The sequence below is a fragment of the Dipteris shenzhenensis genome, chromosome 15 (genome assembly GCF_047967505.1).
Source record: "Dipteris shenzhenensis isolate YYH24624 ecotype China chromosome 15, Dip_SZ_1.0, whole genome shotgun sequence".
Lineage (NCBI taxonomy): Eukaryota > Viridiplantae > Streptophyta > Polypodiopsida > Gleicheniales > Dipteridaceae > Dipteris > Dipteris shenzhenensis.
In genome coordinates, this window is record NC_141610.1 from 10536518 (window position 1) to 10546979 (window position 10462).

Sequence of the window (10462 nt, forward strand, 5' to 3'; positions counted from 1 at the left end):
CCAACCTGAGCATCTGAAACACATCGACCTATGTTTTCACTTCATCAAAGACGAAGTCGAATAGTCATGTCTACAGCTTGTCTTTGTCTCCACTCATGACATGGTAGCAGATGTTCTCACTAAGCCGCTCCCTAAAGCTATGCATTGGAGCTGCTATGCTTTATTGGGGATCACTACTCCAAGTACACTACCACCTGATTGTAGTGGTGGCTAGTACAGAATTTCAATATTTTGGAGTTAAGGGGGGGTATTAGAAATATGGTTAACTCCAAAATTAGCTTAGTCATAAACACATTTGCTTCCATAAGTCTAGATTAGTTATTACAAGGAATATTTCAGTTATCAAGTTTAATTGTTATAAAGGCCATTCAAACGTCTCTGAAATATATAGTTCCTTTTCTGGCCATCTACTCTCGTATATGATTCTTGCCTTCACTTCTTGTTCGAGCGCTCCCTTTATTTTCTATGTTGCATTACATCGACTTTCCTTTAGGAAGAAGAGCATGTCAAGATTGAATTAAATCATCATTAAGAGTTGGACCAAGAACCTTGCTTTTCATATCGTTACATGTATAGTACCGCATATAGCAATCTCATCCACCAAATGCACTATGAGATGTAGTTGGCTTGTGAGAATAGAATGTGGAAATGTCTCCTCCACTAAACAAACCACCCCCACTGACATAACTCGAGCATTCTCAAGCATGGTGGGATCTATTTCCTTTGAGCTCACGTACCTAGAAATGAAAAAGTACACCATATTAGCAATATGAACACCTTGCATGGAGCATTGATATGCATCACATTTTGTATCATGTAAAGTACCTCACAAGCTCGCCCATCTTGTAAATACAATCTTTCACGTCCTTTGATGCACTATGAGAAATGCTAGTAGGTAGTATGAATTGAACACACGAGGAATGGTTGATTAGTTGCTTCTAATTCACGCACAAATTTGAAAGGAAAAATATATTATGCACATAAAATACTTGAAGCATCTTGTGCCAATCATGAGATTTCAAGCCATATAATTGCTCTACACCTCTTTTCTTGCTCTTTGTAAAGGCCCCCTTCAAACACCTCATGCATCCAGTGGGAGTACGAATTGTAATAATAGCGTGCTTCACCGCCACCATCTCTAGCTTTGATAACCTCCATGGTGCATGAGGTGAAAAACACGCCCATTTGGTCTCTCTTGTGGCCAAGCTTCATGCATCCTCCCTGTGGTACGTAGATCCTCCCTTATGCCTGCAAAATCTCGTGTCCCATTCAAATGTTCCCAAATGGTAGATGCCACATTCTTGAAGATATGCATGGGATCAAGCAGGTGATTGATCTTGAGGTGGGACCAATATGGTAAACGATAAAAGATGGAGTATTTAAACAAAAGCTGGTGTTAGCGGGCAATCTTTATTTCTAGCCAATATAGCACACAATAGTTACAAACCCTTACCAGCTCATGCCAAGTGGTGGAGGAGTCGTGGAACCGTCCCAAATTCTCATCCAATCTCCCACAGTGAGTGATTGTGGGAGGACTTCATTCCAAGGGGCAACATATCTAGGATGATCAGGTGGGAGAAATCGATGGTGATTCTCATAGATGACCTTATTCAATGCATCTGCTCATGAGGCAACAAGTGAAGGACCACAAATAGGACATGCATGGTAACCTGATGTAGTGAGACCTGAACAATATATGCAATTAAGAGTTGAAGGTGGGTTTCGGGTGCCACATCCTTTGCCTACTCATAATTAGAAGTGCAATGCTACCTAAACACTTGCCATAGCTTGGGAAGTCATGCATCATCCACATCAAGACTGCTTTGTAGTTGAAGTCTCGTGACAAGGGAGGCCTGCTCACATCATACAGCTCGATACCTCTCCAAAGTATCTCTAGCTCGTCAATCAAAGGCTCCAAATAAGCATCAGGATTTTTGACTTTATGTTTCCCTAGAATTAGAAGGGATAACATAACATGTCCTTTCTTAATCGCCATAGAGGGTGGAAGATTATAATTTACCAATATCACTGGCCATACACTGTAAGAGGTGCTTTTGAGACCATATGGGTTCACACCATCCATACCCAATCCAAGTCTCAAGCTCCTAGGTTCTTCCTTGAAGCTTGGCCATGTGTCTTCAATATGCTTCCACGCAGGAGTGTCTCTGGGAGTTCTCCACTTGCCATCAGTTGATCAATGGGAGGAATGCCATGACATGAGCTCTGCAATGGATTTGCACTTGAACATATGTTGGATGCGAGGGATTATGGGAAAATGTCGCAGAACCTTACGAGGCATGTCCAAAGTTTTGAGATCTGCTCTATATCTTGCCTCTCCACATGTAGGACACTCTCTTGCATCCTTATGTAGTCCACGAAATAAAACGCAATCGTTGACGCATGCATGGATGCGCTTGTAATCTAATCCTCCAAGAGAGGTCACATGTTGCCTTGCCATATCTCTTGAGGTCGGTAATTTATTCTCCCTTGGAAGCATTTTACACAATAGCCTGCACGTGAAGACCATACATGAGGAAAAGCATTCGAGTAATTGACCCACTAGCATAATTCACCATGTTTGCAAAATAGACTTTAAAGCTTACTTGAGTAATGCATTCAAACTTGCATTGCTCCATCCATAGATGGTTTGCAAGTTTAGTAACTCAAGGGAGGCACGTAGAACAGAGAATGTGCACCCCTCAAATAGTGGAGTCGATGCTGCAGTAAAAAGATCGTCTTGCTCTATGCTATTATACCTCCCTTGAGATTGATGGATGTATAGATCCCACACCATATCATCAAGCACCTCCTCCTCCATGGCTTCATGAGGTAATGGCGGAGGGCTACTATCACCATCACTCCATGCATCTGTAACGGTCCCTCCTGAAGATTCCACCTCATATCGTCGACGCTTCGCCTTCTCATGACGAGCATAGGGCAACATATGCGGGTGTGGCACTGCATCCTATGTCAAATTAAAACGGGATCATAACTCAAACATATGAACACCCATAGGTATCTCAATCAACCTTAACTCTTTAACACTTACCATGTTTACGGTCACATCCCATTCTCCATACTTTGAGATGTGATTGAGTATAATCCTGCGTGCACGATACATGTTTCCTCGACATCGATCACACATATATTTGATTTTTTGCTCCAACCACATTTTGCGATGGTGGATACGGAGGTATTCATCCTCACTGGAGCTACTTGTTGAAGATGAAGACATCTTACAAATAAACAACCCAAAAAATTTGCTCTTGTATCAAATATTTAATCTTAAAACTCTATGGTGCATCTAATACCGTGTCTAAAACCACCTCTGTTTTGTGGTGCATGTCTATAGGCATGTCTAAACCATGTTGTAGATGTGCAATTAGATGCGCTTATAGATGCACTTATAGACACGATTTTCAAACTTACTTTTAGCACGCTTGCTTTTCTTCACATACTTTTAGTGTCGTGCGGCTTGCTTTGCTATTAACATACACTTTCGAGCATTCATACTTATCTCCAAGCACCCACACTTATCTCCAAGCTTACACAATCATCTCCAAGCACATAAGAGAAGAGGGTGAACAAGGAAGAGAAGAAAGAGAAGCAAAGGGTGAACAAGGAAGAGAAGCAGCTTTGAAGAAGGACAAGAAGCTTCCATACCTCTATCCAAGGTAAGTCTTTTTATGGTTGATCTTCTTTGAAAGTTGCTCTCTTTGGAATCGTCCTTTGTCGTATCCAAGAAACGAATGTTTTTGGTACTAGTGTTGTGCTTTTGTGTTAGGCGCATGTCGTTTTTGAGTTTTTAGAATAGTCCATCTATCGGAGCACGTCTATAGACGCATCTAAGAGCACGTCTAAGAGGGCATCTATACACGCATCTACTCTATTTTTTGAAATGAATAGCCACGTCTATAGACGTGCTATTATACGCGAAGATAGACGCGCTTTGTTATTTTTTCCTAGCCTGGCCTTCCCTTCCCTTCCCTTCCCTTCCCTTTCCTTTCCTTTCTCTTTCCTCTTCCCTTTCCCTTTCCACTTCCACTTCCAAGAAAAGGATTGCATATTGAATGATGGAAATAAGTGATTGCATGAATGAAGAAAGGGATTGCATGAATGATGGAAAGGGATTGCATGATTGAAGAAGGGGATTGCATGAATGATGGAAAGGGATAGCATGATTGAAAAAAGGGATTGCACTCTATATTTTCCTCTCTTTTTCCTTGTCTCTTTTATCCTCTCTTTCCTTCTCTTTTCGTCTCTCTTTTTCTCTCTTATCTCCTTTTTTTTTCTCTCTTTTTTTCTCCTCTCTTTTCCTCTATTTTCCTCTCTTTCCTTCTCTCTTTTATCCTCTCTTTCCTTCTCTTTTCATGGTAATTTTTCTCTCTTATCTCCTCTCTTTTTCTCTCTTTTTTTCTCCTCTCTTTTCCTCTCTTTTCCTCTCCTTTCTCCTCTCTTTTATCCCCAAATTTTCTCTCTTTTTCTCCTCTCTTCTCCTCTCCTTTCTCCTCTCTTTTATCCCCACTTTTTCTCTCTTTTTCTCCTCTCCTTTCCTCTCCTTTCTCCTCTCTTTTATCCCCACTTTTCCTCTCTTTTCTACTCTCTTTCCTTCTCTCTTTTTCTCTTCTTTTTCTCTTCTCAGCTCATCGGTAATCTTCTTTTTTTCTTTTTTTTAATTCATCATGTGGCCAGGAAGCTCTTCAGGCTCACCTGATCTACGGGAGACCATCTTTCGGGAGTTATATAACCTTTTGGGACACCCTCCCAGTCCTGGGGAGTTATACGGCTACATGACGGGTACTCTAAATACCCCCCAGGAGTCGGCACTATAGACTCCAAACCACCCCAACCCCACACCAGCTGAGATTACCCCAGCGGAGTCAACACAGCCCAACTGGCTACATAGTCGAGCCCCTTCCCCCATGCCTTCCTATGCCCCTTCCCCCATGCTGTTAGGAGGTCCTTCTGCCTCATAGAGCCATCGGCGTACTCCCGTGCAGTCGAGACTCGATTCTCCAGCTGCGAGTGGTCCACATAGTCCCGTGCAGTTGAGAGTCGCTTCTCCAGCTACGAGTGGCCAGCGTTCTAGCTCGACACGACATAGTAGCAAGCGTAGTAGCAGGGAGAGTGGTGGGGGATGCATGGCATAGTGCTTTGGGGGGGTGGTGGTGGGGACGAGGATGATTTAGATGATTTAGACATGCCTCTGAGTGATGGTATAATCTACTATGACATCACTTAGACAGGAGGCATCTTGATGGATACATGGGGGAAGGACATCATGGCCTTCATGTGCTCTGTAATTGCTAACAATTACAGAGATTGCTTTATTCACTACAAAGACCATCCAAAGAGGTTGGATGATGAGACCCTCGCTACTGTTCGCTCTAGGTATCCTAACCCCCCCAATGTTCAGTTCACAGATAAATGGGCCAAGTCAAAGATTGTTACGATACTTGGCAATAAAAGATCTTTGCTTAAGAGGCAGGCACTAGCGGAGCTTGCCAGGCTCGAGGGAGGTCAACCACCAAGGGGCCCACCCCACACCACTCACAAGTGTGAGTGGAAGAAAGCAATGAAGTCAGCGAAGGAGGAACCCAGTTAGTCTGCAGCACGTGGAGGCACGAAGGATCCAAATGGAGCAATATGGAAGCGTGCATTTTGGAGTAGGGGGTGTTGAATCATGGGAGGCCCAATTTGTAAGTATCGATCTCAAATTATATTTTTATGTAGTTTATTAGGAGGTTGTTTCTTTGTACTAACCCCTCCGCAAATTGTGTCATCTTGCAGCTTGATATCGTGGGTAGGTACCCTACTTTTGTCGAGACAGCCTACCACCGCCACCATCGTAGAGGAGATACATGGAGGCACTTCTATAATGACGGGTTGATTACTGAGGAGCAGTATATCCGGGCTACTGGAGCGCCCTCCGAGCTATTTGAAAGTAATTAAATAATGTCAATATTATAAGTAAAGATTTGATTTTTCATACATTGATATATGTTGTCCCTTGTTTACAGGACCCTGCACAAGAAGATGAGGAAGAAGGAGGCGGAGAAGGGAGCGCAGAAGGGAGCATAGAAGGGAGCGAGGACGTGGAGAACTTAGATTAGTTGTAGAAGTAGTGCTAACTACTCTTTTTTGTACTTAAAGCCATTGGCTTGGCTTCGTGCCTCTTGTATATACACTCCTCTTATTTTTGGTACTTGAAGCCACAGGATGTGGCTTAGCTTCGTCGTGCTATATGTACATACAAGCACTTTTTGAGCTATGAATTAATATACACTCTTTTCATTTTTTTGGCTTTCAATTTTCTTATGCAACGTTCTATCAATTAATGCCTTGTGAACTAAACGTTTTGGAGTTGTAATGTTTTATTTGGAATTGTAATTGTCGGCTATAGACGTGCTTGCAAGAGTGCTAATTAAAATGTGGTTGGCTGTAAGAATTGAATTACACAATGTGGAAATGGGATGCCTGTAAGTACTACATAGCATACACAACATACACAGCATTCTGTTCAAGCACACAACATTTAAAAAATATTATGTAGCGCATCTATAAATGCATTTGTCTATTCAAGGGGCGTCTATTTGCACGTCTATAAATGCTTCTATAAATGCGTCTATAAATGCGTCTATAAACACATCTATGGATGCGTCTGTCTATTTTTAAAATTTTCTAGCACAGCATCTATTTACATGTCTATATGCATGTCTATAGGCGTGTTTGCCTGCTATATAGATGCGCCTTTAGATGCGGGTCTGTAGAGGGTGAATAGACGTGCAAATAGATGCTCCCGTAAGTTTTTTTTTTAGTTGAGTAAACATGTCTGTAGGTGCTTTGTCTTGTTGTGATTGAAAATATTTATATTATGTATTATCATATAAAATATATAATTATTATAACCACACATAGTGGGTAGGGAGGCGGCGGCTTCCTTCCCTAAGGAGTTATAATCCAAGGAAATAGGCCCTTCCCTGTATGGCAAGAAAATGCCAAGAATATAAACGTCGAGAATATTAGCACCGAGGATAAGTCTTGCGAATGAATAGGAAGCTAGCATATTACTTGAATGTCAATAGTCATAATCATAGTTGAACGCGGAGAGATAATATCATGAAAACTTGCCAATGTGAGCCTAAGAGGATCTGCGTGTGTCCTTGAGTGGGATGATTCCAACATTCTCAAATCATTCAGTAGACTCTAGATAGCACAAAAATACAAGTATCATTAGAGGAAGTATGAAGTAGAGCACGTAACATTCTTAGTCTCCACTTAGCCAGCATTACGTGGAAAGCAGGATATTTAAAGTGTAAAAGCATGAAATTTTGCATAGTTCCTTTGGGCTGAAAGAGACGGTTACCTATTGTTTTTTAAGCACCATGGTTTGCATAGTTCAACTTTATGTCAATGGCCACGTAAAGAAAACAAAGGTTCTTTGAGTTTGAAGAATAATCTCTCTCCTCCTTATATAAGTTTGTGGCCTGAAAGTATAGAAAAGCCTGTCTAGGCTTTTCCTCTTAAAAGCTTATGATTTTGGGTCAATTTTATAAGGACTGTTGTCGGTGTTTAGATCAAACATAAATAAAGGGCTTATAATTGGGACACATGGCTCAAGGAGAGCTCAAATAACCCAAACCTCTCCCTAGGCTACCTGTCGTAATAAATTTGACATACTTTATATATATATAGGCTCTATGTCATAAACCTATGTCTGCTCTATGAGCATAGGCCTAGGGCTATGTCCCCTTTTTGTTTTTTGGTCCTGATGCCATTTTATAATAAATTTGACATACTTTATATAGATATATATTTATAAATGAAAAGATTTGAGAGCAAAATGGAATTGTATCATCGTCTGTGGGAATCAGACCCACGATCAGTTGAGCTAAGACGGCCATGCTGTCAACTGATCGGTTTAGCTAATTATAATTAAGTTTACTTTGATGAGACAACAACAATAACGTTGAGAGCTGTAAGTGCAGAACCGGGCCTTTACTCAAGGCAATGATGTTTGGATTTTCTAGTGATTGACAGACTTATTCTAATTGTAGATGGCACTGTTGACAAATTCTTCTGATTTTTTTGCAATCAACTCCTCCCCATAGAGAATCTGAGAAATTCATTAGCTCCTCTTAGCCTTGTTCATGCCCCGACAAGCATCAATATATCCAAAAAGACTAAGACCTCTCCCACTTCTTTTCATAGTAGGTTCTCATTTCCCATGAGATAATGCAGAATGGGTCGGGTAGCTAGTTTGTATTTACACAAAAGTAATTAAGTTGTTAGTCGAGTGCAAACATTAGGGAACATTCGTCAACCTTCTGTATGTAGTACCTGTCATTCTTTCGATCTTCTCAGTGTTATTTAAGTGCCGATCTTGCTCAAGTGTGGACACAATTTTGCATTTTGTCCTAAGCATCTTGAATATACCTATGATGTCCTAGCTATATGATGTTTGTCAAACATTGCTGGCTGTTTGCAAGCATGTATTGCAAGCTTCGTCTAATGCTCCAAATTTTTCTTTGTTTAAAAGAGTATCACTTACACCATTTACATTGAGCTTGTACAATGACTTTTGACATGAATCAAAGTATGGCATCCAGATTTCGTCCCCTCATTATGGATGTAGAAAAGGACTTTTCAATGTCCATGGGGGAGATGCTTTGGTTCATGCAAAAACCCTTTGCCATATATGTTTTTAATTGCTCCCGACCAATATATATTTCCCTCCATCTACTACCAAATTATTACTTCTGTGTAATCATTGCTTCACTTCCTTCTTAAAACAAGCATAAAACATTCATATCTCCTGGAAAGCCATCTTAAGAAGTTCCAGATTGCCCCTTTTGCCATTGTTTGCGCTGCGGTAGTTGGGTTCATTTCGAAACTAAAAAATCGCATGGTTTTTCAGCAGCTTCCCCTTCCTATGCTTACCATGAGCAGTGTAAAGAAGAGATAGTATAGTGTGTAAGATATTTTGCTCCTCGTTCCTTTGATATAGTGCTTCTTTGCTCTAAGCTGTATCTTGCTATATTTTTAATTTTTCTTGAATGTGTATCTTTCTCTTGCTTTCTTACAGCAAAAACTCTGGCAACAGGATGACTGATTGTATCTTAGTGATACATCCAATGCTCAGGACCTGATTTTAATTTAAGGTGATGACGATTGAATCAATGCTAGCAACTAATGCGTATAGAACAATGATAGAACACTGATCGATTGACTAGAAATTCCAAATGCTAACGTGGACACGAAGAAATCTAGCCACCTGGAGTTTGGAGCTAGTGAGGAAGAAGGTAGCAGCTAGCCTCGACTACATCTAGAATGGCTCTACACTATCGATGTAAGAAAGCAGCTCTGCACTACACAATGATACCCTGCTCTGCACTATCAATGTAAGAAAACAGCTCCTTGATCAATTTAAGGTTGAAGTCTAGAGCCCTTGGGTTTGCCTGTAAGAATAAACTCGTCATACGGCAGAGTATTCTACAGCTTTAACAACACAAATTATTCCTTCGTACACTTATCGTGTTGTTTTGGTTGTCACAGCCCTGGGATGCATCCGTGAAATCTCCTTGCCACAAGCGCTCTACCCTGATTGTATCTGTGAAGAATGCCGACAATGGAGGTATATAAAAAATAGTAGTAAGCAAGGTGAAATCAAGAGAGTAAAAACCATGCCTTAGAGAAATAGCAAAAAGTATGAAGCATCCATAGCCAAATCGATTGCATCATGAATCAAAAGTAGGGGGGAAGGTACACACCTTGCACAAGACAGTGCATCCCAAAATACAAAGTTGAGCAACATGTACATGCATACTTTCATGTCTCCTTTCAAACTTGCCAACACCCAATTGCATGACGATAGTGCATGTTATTGGAAGCATTCTCTTTCCCCAAGTTAGTTAAAAGCATCACTTTTTGTCAAATCAAGAGCCGCACTCTTATGATGAATGTAAGCTTCGATTGGCCAAACCTCAAATATAGAGAGAAATCCATTTTTGTGTCTAAAAGTGTAAACGACAAGTTTGAGATATAAGTTTTCTCTAGCGAATAGAAAGAGAAAAGAAACACAGAGTCAAAAATAAATCACAAATCACACCATTAGATTTTTCAAGATCAAACATGTAAGATTGAAACATGGAGGGCTCTCAAACCCGAAACATGCCTCTAGGCTGCCTACCTTAAAAATATCCTAGATGAGCGCAATCAGAAAGACTCAAACTCCTCAAATGCTAGAATTTTTTGCAGCCCATCAAAAATCCAACAGCTTGAAGAATGGTGCACAGCTCGAGGAGCAGACCTTGCAACACTTTGATTTTTGTGATGACAAAGAGGCATGAAGGCCAAAGATGTTGGATACTCCTTATTACTCTGCGTTGAAATAAGGGATAGCATTGAAACACAATCTGCACAACACATCTGGTCATGCTAGACTCTAGTCTGCCCAAAGCAC